Genomic DNA, 18,140 nt, shown 5'->3' on the forward strand with positions numbered 1-18,140 from the left:
GGAGGCATTTAAAGTGAGCACAGTGCACAGTTCTGCTTTATCAGTTCCTGTTTCCTTCCAATGCTGTTGTAATTTCCTTTTGAAGTGGACTGTTGCTATTTCACAGCATATTATATTGTGTTTCTGGACTCCGTTTCACCAATGGTTCTTAAATAAACTTTGCACAGGAAGAAAAAATGACTGTGTTTCATTAGCAGCACACTTTGTCACAGTTTTATTTAAACACAGGTGAGGTATAACTTGAGTTTTATTGTCTTCCTTCCTTCTTCTTTGCTTCTTTCCTTCCACTTTTCTTTCCTTCTTCCCTTTTCTCTTTTCTTTTTTCTTTCTTTTTTGCATTCTTTATCCCCCTTTCTTGTTCTTTTAAGCCTTCTACTGTCATCTCTTCTTTTTTGCCTTTCCTTTTTTCTTTTACTTGTTCTTTATTTTATCTTTTTGTCTCTTTCTTATCTGTCTTCCTTCCTTCCTTTCTTTCCTTTTTTCCTTTCCTTTCATTATTTCTATCTTTTTTCCTTCTGTCCTTTAACTTTCCTATTTTCTTTCTTGCCCTCTTTCTTTTTTCTTCTTTCCTTTTGTATTTCCTTTTTTGCCTCTGTATTGCTTGCCTTATTTAGTAATTTCTTTTCTTTTTATCTTGCCTTCTTTTCTACTTTCTTTCCTTCTTTCTTTTTTGCCCTCTTTCCTTCATACTTTCTTTCTTTTTGACTTCTTTCTTTCCGTCTTTATTTCTTTAATTTTTCCTTCTTCACTTTTTTCTTTCTTTTTGTCTTCTTCTATTTGTTCTTTCTTTTTGACTTCTTTCCTTTTTTCCTTTCTTGCCTTATTTTCCTTCTACAGCCCTCTGTTCCTGCTTTCTTTTTTTCCCTTTTTTCATCCATTCTTCCATTCTTTCCTTCTTTATTTCTTTTACCTTCTTTTTTACCCTCTTTCCTTTTTCTTTCTACCTTCCTTCGTTCCTGCTTTCTTTTTTGCCTTCCCTGTTTCTTTTTTTTTCTTTCTTTCTTTCTTGCCTTCTGTCCTTTCTTTTTTGCCTCTCATCCTTCCTTTTTGCCTGCCTTCCTTCCTTCCTACTTTTCCCTCCTTCTTTCCTTTTTTTCCCCATTCTTTCTTGCCTTCTTCCTCAAAAGCGAGTCTGGCAGCCAATGCCAGATAATGTTTACGGTCTGTTTTAGCCAAGACCTTTCGTGCTTTCTAAAGGTATTTATAAGATAGTTACTAATAGGGGGTTTCAGTCAGACTTCCTCCATTAGCCCGTGAATGTGCCATTTACATTTCTCTTCTATATACACTTCAGCATGCATCAAGGGTGAATGTTAGCCCATGTGAGCCATTGACTAACTTCACGATGAGTTATGGCATGTTGCCCTTTCACAGGGAGCACACCCACACACAAGTTAGTTTCCTTCAGTGCCAGGTAATGTGTAATTTTTTGAAACCGGAAAAACACTTTTGCTTTTAGCCAATGTTTTTTTCTTTTTTTTCTCGATTTAATGAAGGCTATCGATGAGGTGTGCTACAATGATGAGTTAGGGGGGGAACAGGAAGCCTTGCCTTGCGACGGATAAGGCTACCCATTTAGCAGCACAATTGCTTATGATTTAGCCTCTGCTTCAAGTCACAGGTTCTGAGTGACAGTGCATAGGATCAAAAGTCCCTGACATCCTTCTCCTCATGTTCTCATTTCAACCTGATATGTTTTCCTCTAAAAAAACAAAACCATGTCATGATTTCCATGACAGGTACCCTACATGTCTATTTCTGTTGCTCACTAACAAAGTGCTAGCCTTTGTTGAGTAAGGGTGTAGGCCTTATGTGGTATTCCTTTTATCAAGAAATGCCTGTTGCTCACTCACTGAGTGATAGACCCAGTTGGGTAGTGGGGTGCACACAGTATGGTATGGCTCACCTCGCTGGCTGGTGGCAGCTGATTAATATTCATGAGTTATAGGCATTTTTACCTGCACCCCAATGAGAAAGACTGTTCATTTTCATATCTGTGTGGGAAGTCATAACCAGGGCCCCTGCCTGATCCAGATTGGATAAACGTTGGTTGTGGTCCCCTGTTTGTATGATGTCCCTGCTTCTGACTCTCATGTGCCTGCCTTTCTCCTGTATTGCTCTGTTCCTTTCACCAATCCCAATCCTTGCAGAAGCAATTGCAAAGCAAAGTGTGAATGAGAATGACTTTTAAGTTACATAAGCTAGAATGAAAGACAAGAGATGGAGGACAAGATATGGCTGCAGAAGGTCGAGGGTAGGTGAACACAGAGATGTTCATGTTTGATGGACCTATCACATTCCAGTTGGCCTACCTGTGGCCTGAGAGAAGCAGAACCTGAACAAAAGGCAGTGGCCGTGCAGTTGGCCACGGCTGCTCTCCTACACAAAGATAGATTGACTGTCCATCTGTCCTTTGGTCAAGAATCTAGGCCCCAGCAACTGCTTCCAATTGAACAGGGGTTATGCTTCATACGACTGTCGCTGCAATTTAGGAAACGGCACTGTTAGTTTGGTTAATACCCTTTTTCTGCTGTCGGTATAAAATGAACTAAAAAAAAATTAATGTCATATGTTGGTACAATTGGTCATATGGTATAATAATATTCTCTGGTACAGGGTGTGATTAATTGATAAATGATATGTAATATTTGTATAAGTTCCTTTTTGGAAATTTTTACCTTTATTTTAGATTTTTATGTATAAATTGTAGAATGAATTATCCTGACCTATTGGTGTCAATATGTTTTTCTTTTTTAAATGAAGGTCTGTATACTTTTGTGATTCTATCATTTTGAATCGAATAAAGTTTATGAATCGAATCGAACAGAGGGAGGTAAACTCGATCTACAAAATGAAACCCACAGTTCCCCTTGTTAACTGGTTACTTACCATGGAGCTCTAATGCATCTGGAAGAATACACTTTTGAAAAATGAGCTTTTTCCAAATGATTGGGGTCAACATTTTTGTGAGCTTAATTGCCACTGCTTCGTGATGTAAGCTGTCCCCTTTAACTTAATCAGAGCTCACTTTTTTACTTTGACATGCTCTGTGCATCTATACAGAGAAAGGTCAAACTCAGCTGCAGAAATGTGTGGATTTAGCTACCGGAGGGGTACCCTAGGACAGAAGAAAATATTTTCGGCCTTATTAATGAAGGCTTTGCGCCACTTTTGCGCCACATTTAATCGCCACTTTTTGTGACGCTGCGGTGGCGTGAACAATGTGCCACGTTGCGCCATTTTTACAAAGTGATGCATCTAGGCATCACCTGGTAAAGCCCTGCACCACATTATACCTTCATCAGATATAATGTATGCAGGGTAGGCGTTCCCACATAAAAAAGTTCAAAGAAGTGTTTCAGTGAAATCTATGAGATTTCACTGCAACACTTCAAGGACGCCACTGCATCAAAACCTTACGCCTGCCTCATGGCAAGTGTAAGGGTGATGCAGTGCCACATCCACAGGCCTACCCCATGCATTGCTGGAGTTGCATCAGGCTTACGACACAACTCCAGCAATGTGTGACTTTTGTACCAAAAGATACGTCAGGATTCCTGACATATCTGTCAATCCTTGGAACATGGAGCGCCGCATATTAAATACGGCGCATCCATCGTGTTGCAAGGAGGGCGCAGTGAGAAGTGTTGTATCTCTGTTTTACCACAGCGATGCGGCACAATTCATAAATGAAGCCTTTTACTGCTGCAGCCTTAAGAAGAGGAGGAGATAGGGTACATGGCATCCAGAGAATCTGCCTAACTCGAGACCGGTTTAGCCATCTAGTACTCTCCTGTGAGAGGTATGGTGGAGCCAAGATGTCCAAGACCGGAGGCCTATGACCGCTGCCCAGGACAGTCAAAAACTATAAGTGGCAGTGCTGACCTGAAAGTGACAGTCCATGTTCCTGATGGCTGCTCCGGCTGGGCAGGTGAACTCGATGACCACTGAAAGGCACAGCTCATCAGTCCACACACCAGCCTGGGTGGAATTTTGTCAAGTGAGTGGCTACCTATTGTGGCATGGTTTTGTTGTGCAGCATGACCCCCCAAGGTATGCATTTCAAAGTTTTTTGGAGGGCATAACCAGCAATTGTGTGGAGAGTATAATTCTGGAACTCTGGCACTGCCAGGCTTCAGTGCATATAAAATGTGCCAACAAACAGCAAACTACTCTTCTGTGCCAAAAGAGGGACCCCGTGCTCCACAAGCCAGCAGGTGACTGTGACCCAGTTTCCACAGGACAGCCTCAACACTTCCTGGGGAACAGAAAGTGCTGCTAATCATTGCCTGGTTCATTTTTCCTTGTACACAAGAATTCACACTGCGACCTAATGGTCTTAGTTTTTCTCCTGAGGAGGTCTATCAAATAGCTGCAAAAGGCCAAAACACATTGACACAATATTTGAAGTAAACTTTGAAAGAAATTAAATGATAGAATGCTTGAAATGCTTTTTGCCTTTATATAGTAATCCAATCTCAAAATATTAAGCTGAGGGTTGGGTGAAATAACACAAGAATGTTCTTCCTCCGTTTTTTACACTGTGGATCAAATATGTGTTGTTCCAGATTTTAACAGGATATGATAGTTTAGCCTGTATCTGTATGGGTATAAATAATTAAAAGTACATTTGTGGCGTATGATATCTGGCTTGGCTCTGTTCCTTTACACAACACTGTAACATATTTTCAGAAGTAAATTGCTAAGCAGTAGATTTACTTTTTCTTCACAGAATGTAATACAGCAAGACAACTTGCAGCACTGTGTTGCGTGAGAAGGGAGAGAACAGAAATGCACCCCATCTACTAAGAAATGCTGCACTTCAGCTTTCTCCTACGCTAGTGCACTATGTGCTGCCTACCGCCAACGCAGGCACCCTTGCACCAAGTGCAATGGAAATCGGAAGGAAAAAAAGAAATATCTCCATTTCTCTTCGTTACGTTCTCTTTCCATGTGTACTGCATTATGCAGGACACAGACAACGAGGTAAGGTGTTCCTTCCTACTCAAAAACAGTCCTTTTCATAATACACAGGCGGTCTTGCATCATGGTGCATGGGTGTCTTCGCTGGCACCGAGCTGCCTGAAGTGTGCCAACACTATGAGAGAGGAGAAGTGTGCTATATCTCAGTAGATATGGTGGGACTCATTTATGAGGCTACTTGCGCCACAGGTGCATCACTTTTTGTGACAATCCGTGGTGCAAGAGCCTGTTCCATGTTTATGAGGCAGCACTAAGCAACATTTCTTTGGGCTTAATGCTGCCTCGCAAATATCGTTCCCTTTAGCACAGTTTTCTGCGTTAAAGGGGCATGCACTGGGTGTTGCTGGGGGCGTTCCCAGCAACATCCATGGCTTTTTGACACTGCACCAGATTTACTAGAAATCGTAACACTGAGGCACCGCAAAAAAATGTACGCCTCCCAGGGGAGGCATAAGGGAGGCACAACGGGGATAAATATCTTTATTTTTCCTTTTCTATGTGTGCTGCATTGTGCAGTACACATAGAAAGAGATAAAAAGTATCTTGTGATTGTTTTTGTGCAGGAAGGTCTCTCTTTCTGCACAAAAATAACCATCCCCGCAACGCAGGCACCCTTGCATCCATTGTGCGCCATCACAGGTGAAAAGTACAGTAATCCTCCTTATCGGATAGATAAGGCGCATTCCTTCCCTTTTCTTTTGCCGTAGGACAGCACAGCAGGAAGGCCTGCAGAAGTGCCCTACTGGAAAACGTTGTAAATGTATTTATTCTCTGTCTTTCATGCAAGACAGTGAATCAAGTTGCCTTGTTGCTTTGCTTTATGTGAAAGGTTAGTACATTTGGGCCTGAGTATCTGTAAATAAAAGGTAGAACACTAGACATACAAGTTCATTCATTTTTTCCCTACAGAGGATCACAGTTTGTTTTGCAGGTGTTCCAGGCATCAGTCACCACCTTATTAAAAGTAGGACACTCCTACAAAGAAGTTCTAGTAGTTCTGTGCCATTTAAGGCAACTTGGTTTTCTCTAAGTAGATTTTTCGGCACTCTCTCGTGAAGTGTATGAACATCTTTCCCCATTTAAAGTAATGAAATCCTGCTGGGAAGTATTAGTACTGTTCATTACTGGCATAGAAAATCAAGATTTGTAATGTAGGTCCTACAGATTGAAAGTATTATAGCCTAACAGAAGAGTAAGCACTGCCCACTATTAATACAGTCTTGCTGAGAAGTGCTGCTACTGTAATGCATAAAGCGCAATATCCCAGCTGAAAAGTGCTGGTACTACCCCAATAAAAGAATAACAGATCAGATATAGACATAGCAACACTGCACTGCTGAGACATGGGCGTACTGCCCCACTAATTTCAAGGTATCTTGTTCAACAGTGAAGTGCTAACACCATTTCTTGTATAGTGGACACGTGTATAAGTGGCGGCACTTTACTACGAAAAGTACAACAATCCAGCACACAACGCTATTAATGTCCATTTCTAGTATAGTAGCCCTTCTAAGAAGTGCTGGCACTGTCCCCCTAGTATGGTAGCAACTTTGCTGAGATGAGTTGATACTGTCCAATAATACACATGCTTTGCAGATAAGTCCTGATACCATGGGTCCATCTTGAGAAGTGCTATCATTATAGTATGAAAAGTATAACAGCCCAGCGTCCATTTCCAGCACAGCCGCCCTGCTAAGAAGGGGAGGTGCTGTCCAACTTAGGTCAAAGCATCTCCAACTGAGATGTGCTGGCACTATTTAATTGTATAGGCGCTGGACAGAGAACTACTGCTACTTATCACGAAATGTTCAATAGCCCAAAAGAGAATGTTATCAATGTGCATTTCTAGTATTGTAGCCCTTTTGAAAAATGGAGGAGGAGAGGAGAGAAGTGGTGCAGTGGCCAGAGCGGCTGACTCCGCAGCAGCTCAGCATTATGAGACTCTGGGCAATAGCTTTAGGGCCAGATGTATCAAGATACCCTTTAGCGATTCTCAAATAGCGTTTTTTTGCGAATCGCTATTTGAGAATGTATCTAGAAATTCGCTATTTTTTAGCGATTTCTTAAAATTCCTTAATTGCGATTAGCAAATTGCTAATCGCAATTCAGGAATAATTTCCCATTCATTTCTATGGGCCAGGAGGCCCATAGGAATGAATGGAAAGTTATTCTCAATTTGCGATTCGCAATTTGCGAATCACAAATTGAGAATAATTTCAAGGGTGCAAGGGTGTCTTAAGGATACCCTGCTGCACCCCTGAAATTTACATGTGTGCGCATATGGCCCACATACATGCCCTAAGGGCATGTATGAGCATCACATGGCACCTTTAGAAATTTCAAAAAGTGCATTTTTTAAAGAATTCGCAAATTACCACCAACTACAAGTTGGTGGTAATTTGCGATTTCTTAGAGTGAAATCGCAAAACTTTCTTCTTTCTTACATACCATTTAAGGAATCGCTTTTTGCGATTCCTTAAATGGTAGCGCAAAATTAAGGTATCACAAATTTTGCGATTCCTTAATTTTGCGATGCGGTTTTTTAAATCATCACATTTCCCGTTTTTTTTGTCGCAAACGCTGCTATTTTGCGATTCACAGCGTTTGCGACAAAAAAAACGCTTTATACATCTGCCCCTTAACCTCCCCGATGGCCCCCAGTGCCTTGAAACCTTCAAGGGGTGATATGTTCATGCTTTACAAATATGAATTATTATTATTATTATATTATGGTGGTACTGTCCAACTGTCCTCTATTGTTTTTGTAAACTGTCCAACTAATGTCATAGCATTTCAGCTCAGATGTGCTGGTATTGTCTAATAGTGTACCTGCCCTGCAGAGAAGTACTGGTGCTATACCACTAAAAATATAAACTGAACTACTAAAAATATAACAGCCCAACAGAGAATGGCTACCACTTTCCATTTCTAGTACAGCAGCCCAGCTGAGGAGTGGTGTTATTGCCTAGTACTAACCTACTCATATAGTAGCATCTTTAGCTGAGATGTGCTGGTACTGTTGAGTAGTGTACCAGCCTAGCTGAGAAGTACTGGTACTATCCACAAAAGTAGAGCAGCTCAACAGAGAATGGCTATCCTTGTCCATTTCTAGTGCAGCAGCCCTGCTGAGTAGTGGTGGCACTGTTCCACTAATGTCATTGCATAATTAGCTGGCATGAGTTCATACTGTCTAATAGTGTGGTTGCTCTGCAGTGAAATACTGGTGCCAGGTGTCCATTACGAGAATACCAGCCCTTCTGAGAAGTTTAGTTGTGCCATAATGTGCCGTGGAAATACCATTTGGCCTAGGCAGCCTCTAGCGGCCCAGGCTATATTTATTAACAAAATCTCGAAGGCACAGCAAGTCACCTTGCTGTGCTGCGTGATAGGGAAAGGGCAAGAATGCGCCATACTTAACATTTTACGGCTCAATCGTATCATTTCCCAACGCTGGCGCACATTGTGCTGGCTAGCTCCAAAGCAGGCACCCTTGTACCATGCTGCAAGGAGGCCTGAGTTGTAGGTAGGATTGTTTTTGTGCAGGAAGGCACACCTTCATGCACAAAAACAATCCTTAGAGGCATTTTGCTCTTTCTATGTGTGCTGCAGAATACAGCACACTTAGAAGAAGGAAACAATGAGGAGAAATGCAGTTATTTCTCCTTGTTTGCCTCTGCTGGGGGAGTGTACAATTCTGATGCATTTCCAAGTCTACCACTCTTGGTAAATCTGGGAATTCATCAGAATACATGGGTGGATGCGTGGGCACAACCACTCTACCCATGTAATGCCCTCACCGTGTAGTGAAACACAAGGCAGCTACCTGCGCTGCCTTGCGGTACACTATATTTGCCAAGCCACACATGGCCAGGCAGGGAGGCCTTGTGCACCTTGATAAATCTCATTGAAGGTTTTGCACTGCCCTGCATCGCCTTGAGTGGCACAGGGCAACGCAAAACCTATGATAAATATGCCCCAATTATCTTAAGCCTTTGCCAGTCCAATATGCTTGCCCTTGATTTCATGATTTCCCTGCACAGTGGGGAGTTCCCATGTAAAACTAATTTTCCAGCGCAATCCAAACGTCCAGCACCGATGATGACTGATGATACCTCCAATTTGTAGGTTTCTCACCATAAGAGGTTGTCAGGGCCTATTAGAAAACATTAGTAAAATGTACACAATTCTCCACTACGGAAAATGCAATATAAATTTTATGACAAATTGACCTTCATGAGGTTGGCTGGGACTGAGGAACCAGCCTGTTGCTAACGCTTGAGTGTCTCGTCTCCCTGATAGTTTTTACTTTCAAAGTTAGGACTTCCCCCTTAGGTGGACAAACCTCAGCAGGGCAAAGCTGTTTCTTTCTAGTGCTCTGGGATATGGAGAACAGGCAGTCCCATTGTAGGCCACACATCCTGCCAACAGTCCTGCCAAGCGTCACGCAACAGGTGTGACGCTCACACATTTCAGTGCGGTGATCCGCATCACAGCACTGAAATGCATTGTCACGCATTTTTGACCTGTGCCAGGCGCACCAGCGGCGCTCCTGTGCCCGGGCTGTCTCTGCAGTTCTGAGAGAGGTGCTGCTCAGCCCGAGTGCCTATACAGTTAACTGAGACTGCAGCTCTCAGCTCTGTGTTGCTGAGAGTGGTGCGCTACAATGTATCTCAGTCTCTGCCAGGAGCTGCCTGCTGTCCGACTCCTGTGTTGCCCTGGAAACAGAATGCTCAAATGGTGCGGGTGGCGCGCGGCTACTCTCAGACGCCTCACAGTCTGCAGGGGGGCCGGGCTGCCCTCTGAGTCGATACTGCATCTGCTCAGAGCTGTCAATCACTGTGTGGCGCACCAGGGGGCCGGGAATAAATCCGGATGTGCCAGCCGCGGTAGTGCCGTCACGTCCGGAGGAAATAGAAAGTCAAGTGCAGAAGCGGCGGGAGATTAGAGTGCGGGCTGCCCACGAGACGCTGTCTCTCTCTCAAAGCGCCATGGCCGCTCTCCGCGGCCGCCTGCACCCCGCTAAACACTGCAGCTGCAGGCCGCACTTGACCACCTCCCGGCAGCTCAGCAGAGCCGACGACAGACTCAGCTCTCTCTGGCCACCAGGAGGAGGACTGCGAGCGTGGCCGCTCCGGGCCTGGTGGACAGAGCAGCCTGGATGAAGCAGGCACTGGCAGAGGAGTCAGAGTGGCCAGTGCACATCATGGCTGGGTGGGCAGCAGCAGGTCACTAACTATAAGTAAACGTCAGTCAGTGTCCACGCTGCGCACGCGACGCCGGTGTCACTAGGTTTTATTAGTTACCCCGGGGTGTCAGAGCGCTTCACAATTATAGGAACAGACAGTACTGATACATGAGGAGAAAATTATGAGACAACAAATTACACAAAAAGCAAACGTGTTACATGAGGCAAAAGTGACAATCGTGAGCAAACAAAATACAAGAGATAGCAAACGCATTACAGGAGGAAAAAGTGGCATGCGTGCAAGTTATAAAGCGTGCAAAGTAACAAGTAGAGCCTATAATAGTGCAATAAATGGCAGACACTCAAACACAAGAACAAACGTTACGTAGGCAATGGTGGCACTGGTGCAAGTATCTAAAGCAAACAAAATGTAGGAGGTAGCAACCAGTATATTTCAAGAGAAAAGTGACACTCAGCAAGAGCTCAGAGCTGTTAACTTCTTTGTAGCCGCTTGCCTCCCGTGACATGCGTTTATTAAAAAAAAAAGGCAGAAACCCTATGCTGCGAATGTAGGAACAGTCGTTTTTCAAAGAAATTGGGTACCGGTAGGCCAGCCAGAAGGTGAGACACTGTCACACAGCAGAACCTACGCAGAGAGGTAAGAACTGAGCCTTCAGCATTATTACAGCCCATTCCCCTTGGACCTTCTACAAAGAGCACTGCGTCAGGTATTCTACTTGCCTGGCTGTAGCACCACCGTGACCTTTACTAACATGAGTCATGATGTGAAACAAAATAATTTCACATAATAAAAAGCATCGATCTGGTGGGGAAGTGGGGTTGCAAACAAAATCAGTAAATGCTTTACTTTGACTATGTTGAATTTCTTTCTTGTCTTCATTTGTTCTCTCAACATTCATTATATTCTTAGATATAATATTCATTTTTGGAATGTTTCCCAACTGGACCTCATATATATTGCTTTACTGGGGAAAAAAAAAACAATACATTCCTATGTATATTCTTAGGTATATAATAATCACTTAAATGGAGAAACTACGAATATGTTCATGGAATATCTGTGGTTTAAATAATAAAAAAAAAGGGGGATTGCTGCGCAAATCATTCAGACTATGAAAGTTGATATCCTATGTATTCAAGAATCACATATCATGTGGAATGATAGACAGTTGTATAAAGATTTGGGTTTGAATCTAGTGGTATGTACATCTCAAGGGACAACGACAAAAGAAGTGGCAATTCTAGCTAGGAGAGGCTTGGGGATTATGATTCGGAGTAAGGCGGATCAATATGGTAGATGGGCAATTGCTGAGTTTAGAATTAGTAATAAAGTTTGGACTGTCTGTTCATTATATGCCCCAAATATAGATGATCCAAGCATCTTGAATTTTTTAAATCTAGAATTAGCAGATGGGTCACCATTTTTAATATTATGTGGAGACTTAAATCTTCATATAGACCCTAATTTGAATATACGTGATACTTTTTTCTATCAAGGTGTCAAAAAATAATCATTCAAAGCTCTTCGCTCCATGATAATGGACTATGGTCTATCTGATGTAGCTCATGAAAAAAATTCATCATCACCTGGGTTTACATTCTTTTCCTTTCCTCACAAAAAATGTGTACGCTTAGACTACTTTTTTATCAAGAAGGCATTACTTTTCGATACCAGATTTGAGTTATACCCAGCCATAATTTCGGATCATAATCCAATACTGATTGAAATTAAAACCAACATGTCAACATCTCATGCTAGATCCTGGACTTTTGACCGTAAATTATTAGCCGATTCTGATTATTTAGAGATGATGTCAAAATGGATAAAAGAATTTGTTGATATTAATAGAGGAACGGCTTCCGTTCAGAATGTCTGGGACGCATTCAAAGCAGGGATTCGAGGAGAATCACTATCGTATGTTATTAAGAAACAAAAAATTATCCGGCAAAAAGTAGATCAAGGGTACAAAAATATTTTATTCTGGGAGAGGAAATTAGTAACAGCAATTGCCCAAGCGCAGCCAACATCCGACATTGAAACTAATCTAGCTATTTATAAAGCACGGCTATATGAATCCTTTGCGTCTAAATTGGCGGAACAGATGGCAACTTTTAGGTTTCAAATGTATGAGATGGCTGAAAATTCAGGGAAAATTCTCGCAAAGAGAACTAGGCAAAAAGAAGTGTTTAATACCATAAACTCAATACAGGACGAAACAAGGCAGACACACAATAAACCTGAATCAATCTTGGAAGTCCTTCGTCAATTTTATCTTAAACTATACCAATATGATGATGATTCTTATTCTTCAGAACTCTGTATGAACGTTGGTAGGTTAAACGTTTTACCATCTCTCTCTAATGATCAAAAATTAGCTTTAGAATCAGATATTACATGGGAAGAAATTGAAAAAGCATTAACCTCATTAGCAACAGGGAAAGCAATGGGACCTGATGGCATCCCATTGGAATTTTATAAGATTTTCAGGAACATTATAAAGCAAGATATGCTTATTACCTTTCATGAGGCACAGAGAGGTTTTCCACCGGCCTCCTGGGCCCAATCGGTAATAATGACATTTCTTAAAAAGGATAAGGATCCACTAAACCCTGCATCATATAGACCAATATCATTAATAAACACCGATAGTAAGGTCTATTCTAAAATACTCGCCGCACGACTGTCAAAAATAATATCTACAATTGTTTCCCGATGGCAACATGGGTTTATCCCAAACAGAGATACAGCAGATCATATTCGCAGAATCATTGCCATGATGGACTGGGCAGAAGGTACTAATACATCAATCGGGATCACCCTATTGGATGCCGAAAAAGCATTCGATAGGGTGGCCTGGCTCTATCTTTGGGATTTACTTTCTATAATGGGCTTTGGCTCAGGTATAATAACTGCGTTGAAGGCTCTGTATAAAAATCCGATGTCATGTGTAAAAATTGGGGCTACTAAATCTGCTCTATTCCCTATCCAACGAGGAACACGCCAGGGATGCCCATCCTCCCCTCTCCTCTTTGCCATCTACATTGATATTTTTCTCAATCAATTAAACCATGATGAGGATATAATTCCGGTTGAGCTGGCGGGAGTTAGCTATAGAGCTCTTGCCTATGCAGATGATGTGGTAGTAGTTACTAAAGATATTGAAAAGGCCTTTTTCAGGATTGAAGAACTAGCAGCAACTTTTGGTTCCTTTTCAGGATATAAACTAAATTTATCTAAAACACAAATACTTTTTGTTGGTCAAAATCCTCCGCCCCGTATTAATGTAGTTTCTGAAGCAACTTATTTGGGAATCAAATTAACTACCCCAATTTCGAATATTCCTAATCTCAACAATACTCCAATTTTAATAAAAGCTAACTCAACCCTAGAACGAATAGTTTACACTTATCATGACATGGTAGGAACAATGTGCTAAAAATGTTGATTCTACCAAAATTTATATATTTATTTAGAACAGTCCCACTTGAATTTCCGTTAGATTTTTTTAAGTAACTTGAAAAAATGTCAGGAAGATTCTTATGGGGATACAAGGGCATTCGGAGAGCTCATAAAAAATTGATATTACCAAAGGATAGAGGAGGATGGGCTGTTCCACATTTTTTATTTTATTTTCTAGCAGCCGTATTACAATTTATATCCCCTTTGATCGTGGGCAACAAAGCTCCAATCTTACAAGCACACTCCCCATCGATATATGAGCTCGTATTAGGTACCGAAGCTAGCGGCTATTTTTTAAGAATAATAGAACCAAGCTACTACAAAAAAACTAAATTTAAGATCATAACTGCTGCATATAAAACATGGAGAATTATAAAAAGACTGGTTGGGATTCCAAAACTTGTAAGATATACTCCTTTAAATTCACCACACTGTTTCCCCCCTATATTTAGAGATCCGGTGATGAAAAGGTGGAATCATAATGGCATTTGTTATCTGAGTGATTTATGGTCAGACAATTGTATAACTACCTTTTCTGAACTTCAACTTAAATTTAAACTCCCTTCTCATGATTATTTTAAATACTCACAGATTCATAGTTTTTTAAACTCACTCTCTTCTAATGATCGACAAGGCCTCAAAAAGATTTTGGTAATAGACAGTCTTTATGTCAAAAGAAAAATTGGTTATTTCTACAATTTATTTACGACCTATCTTCCAGATGATCTCTCTTTGATTCAACATAAATGGGCTGTGAAATTAGGAGTAAGCGATCTATTAATGAAAGAATCAATTAAGACAGCTAACTCCATATTATTTTCTGGGCGATCACGAACTCAACACTACATGGCTATGTTCGATCTCTACTATACACCTGCTAAAGTTATGAAATGGGGGGTCACTGTTGGTATAACCTGTAATCGGTGTACTCTGATAGGAGCAGATGCAAAACATATGTTCTTTTCTTGTATTAAATTAGCTGGTATAATCTCAGAAATCCAGACATTTATTGAGAGAATTTCAGGGAGAACAATAATTCTTTCTTCTGAACTGATTTTATTTGGATTATCATCAGACTCCATAGAAAGAGAACAACGACTCTTGATTTTTATTATGATGTCCGAATTTCGTGCATGTATTACTTAGGAATGGATCAGTCCGGAACCACCTTCTTTTGCTATGTGGAGGGCTCGCCTATTAGCCAAATTTAATTTTGAACTGGCTATATATGCAACAAAAGGAAGAAAAAGGAAACAACTAGGGATGAAAATTTGGGCTCCGATACAACAATGGATCCATGGGGAAACGACCTAATCAACTGTATGATTCTATCTATGTCAAAATGTATTGTTTCCCTTTATTCATCTCTTTTCTTTTATTATTGACTTTTCTATTGGAGAATCTGATGTTGTCTGCTTGACTTTGTATTTAATACTACTTAATGAATTAATCTGTTTTGTTTGCAACAAAAATCAATTAAAAAAAAAAAATGTTTTTAAAAAAAAGCATCGATCTGCAGGGCTGCTCTGTCTGATCATCCTTCCGGAGTCAGAGAACCTGCTGCCTTTTAGTCCTGGTTTAGTTTTACCTAATACTCAGCAATAGGATTAGTCTCCTTCCATTGCTGGTGCTCTGCCACAGTTTCAAGAAGTTCTTGGAGTTTCTTGTTGCTCAATTGGCTGTAATTTCTGATATTTATAAGTTTCCCTCGTCTTAATTGCATGATTTTTGCTCGCGAGAAAGTGTCACTCATAGTCGTTGAAATGTCCCTCATAATTTCACTCAAATTTTTAAAATGTCACACATGGCAATCTGAAACCTTGGCAGCTATGTGCCAAGTAAACCATGACAGTCACATCTAAACATGAACACTTGGATTGGGAGTCTATCTTTGGAAATAATATGACTGGTGATGAGTTAGCATAGCAGTTAGACCACCCCCTTCCCCTATTGTTTGCTCCCTCTAGCCAGCCAGCCCATCTACATTGTAATGAGGTCCCAGATGCCAAGGTCTAAGCAGGGTGACCTCAGTTTTGCAGCATTGACCTTCATCTCACTATTTCTAAGCCATTCAGCTGCCATCTCAGAGCCAACTCATTTGTCCCTAATACTGAGCCCAAGCGTTGCAACAAAAGTGCATGATCCATCATGTCGAACGCCACATAGGGCTCGAAAGAGAAGAAAAGCAATAAAGTACCCATATCAGCTCACCCACTACCCACAAATCCCATATGAAATGGCCATTAGCCGTACCCAACCATTTCTGGATGCAGTGATCTGCCTTTGACTCTATCTGACAACTACTTCACATCCCTCAGCACCCAAAGTGAAAGGTTTGGTGGCAGTGCTTGAAGCATCTTAACCCAAAGTTCACTAGGTCATTCCAATAAGCACAGAGTGTGGGGCCTTCATACACTCCATATCTTGCTATACCTGTCCAGTGTTCACTGACCAGAGCCTGCAGTTATGGCCAAAATCCATGCCCTGCAATCACTGACCCTCTTAGCAGTGCCTGTCTGCAGCTTTGCCCAGCGGGAATAGGTTGAGTGTGTTGATCTCACACTTTGTCCACAACTACTGCATACACTACCAGCAGGCAAGGTCTGCGGCAATAGGCAATAAATGCTTAGCACATGGCGGCAGCACTCACTGGTTAAGCGTCCTTATGTAAATTTCAACATAAATACAACTTTGTATCCTCTCTATAAAGTTCTCTCTTCTTGACTGATCTAAAAGCAACTTTCAAATGTCAAACTCATGCACAAATATTGGGGCTTATTTACAAGCCCCTTGAGCTGCCGCAGCATCCCTTTTATTATGAGAAAAAGTGACGTACTGGGGTGCAAGAAGCTTGTAAATAAGCCCCATCATTTTTAGAAAACTTGCACAGACTTGTCCATCGGGGCATGAGGTTATAAGCAACACACAAGGGGGCATATTTACAAGCCCCTATCACCACAGGAACGTCACTTTTAGTGCCGTTCCTGTGACGATATGGGTTTCACCTTATTTACAAGGTAAATAAGGCTATTTACTTATGTAAATAAGGCCCCCTTTCACAGCATACGTAGCGTGAAAGGGGCTGGCAATGGGTGTTGTGGTGGGCATTCCACATTAACAATCTTCCCCTACAATGCAGGCACCCTTGCAAAATTAGCACCAGCACAGGGGGAAACGCAGAGCTGCACCGTATCCTTGTAAATACGGTGCAGCCCTGCGTTTTGGAAGTGACTGAGCGTTTCAATCTTCCTCCTTGATGGCTCTTCCTTTTCTCTGGAAGGGGTTGAACATGATATGGTACTGCTGTACCACAACATCTTGAGCCCAGTCTTTCTTCCATCTCTTTTCTGAGAATTTCTGATGCAAAGAAGCCATTAACCTAAATTAGTGATCCCTCCAGGGACTTTATTTCATTTTCTACTTTTATAGATGCTTTCTGCTTTTCCTCATTTGCTCTCACTGGTCCAAGCCCCGCTGCTATGGCAGTCTCCTGTGCCCTTGGCCTCTACTCTCAAGGATATAAGGTTCCTTGTTAGCCAAACAAGCTTGGTATCCACATAGGCAAGTGATCTTGCATTACTTAGATACAGGGAAGATGAGCATTCCTGGATGAGGATTAAAGCAGCGCGATAAGGGGGTTGTTCAATACAAACAATTGGTGCAATTTCAAGTACAAGCAGCACTTGAGTGGATGGACCCTTGTCTCGAATTGAGGCTTAACATCAACAAATCAGCAAAAACAGTGAAGCACATTTGGCCCTACAAGGACAACAGAGAGTAGTAGATTTGCAAACCATAAAAGATTATTAACAGATTAGCAATCTTACAAACTCAAAGATTCTTTTTTCCTTTTAACATTTTTTTATTGCAGGAAAGAAAAAAACAACATCACATTGCATACAAATTTCAGAGGCAAAAATTTCTGAACATAAATTTAACGGTTACATAAATACAGAGGATAACAGTGTACATCAAAAAGTAAATCATTTTAGTTTAGTTGCTGCCGATACATATAGATCAAATAAAAGTACCCCAAATGTTTTGCCTCGCTTTCAATGCCTTAGTACCCCTTAGCTTGGCCAATGAAAGTTCCATCGTATGTATTTCATTAATAAGATTCCACCACTCCATAATGTTGGGTGGTTCCTTAGAGATCCAAGTCCGTGCAATAACCAACCTAGCACAAGCAATAGCAATAGAAATGAAGTCTTTACACTTATTATTAGTATCTTGTATATCTAGCAATACTAAATGTGCCGAAAGTGTTGGAAATATAATTTGTCTACTGTTTAAAGCCGCGGTTACTCCTTTCCAAAATGCTGTAAGTTCGGGACATTGATAGAGCATATGTTCTATACCGGCGGCTTCTAGATTGCATTTGGGACATTTAGTTCGCTCACTGGGACCATTTCTCGGGGTCCAGCTAGCAATTCTTTGAGGTGTATAGTATATTTGAGTCACCGTTCTATATAATTGAAGCCTTAAGCTTGA

This window comes from Lissotriton vulgaris, chromosome 7 (assembly GCF_964263255.1).
Source record: "Lissotriton vulgaris chromosome 7, aLisVul1.2, whole genome shotgun sequence".
Classification (NCBI taxonomy): Eukaryota; Metazoa; Chordata; class Amphibia; order Caudata; family Salamandridae; genus Lissotriton; species Lissotriton vulgaris.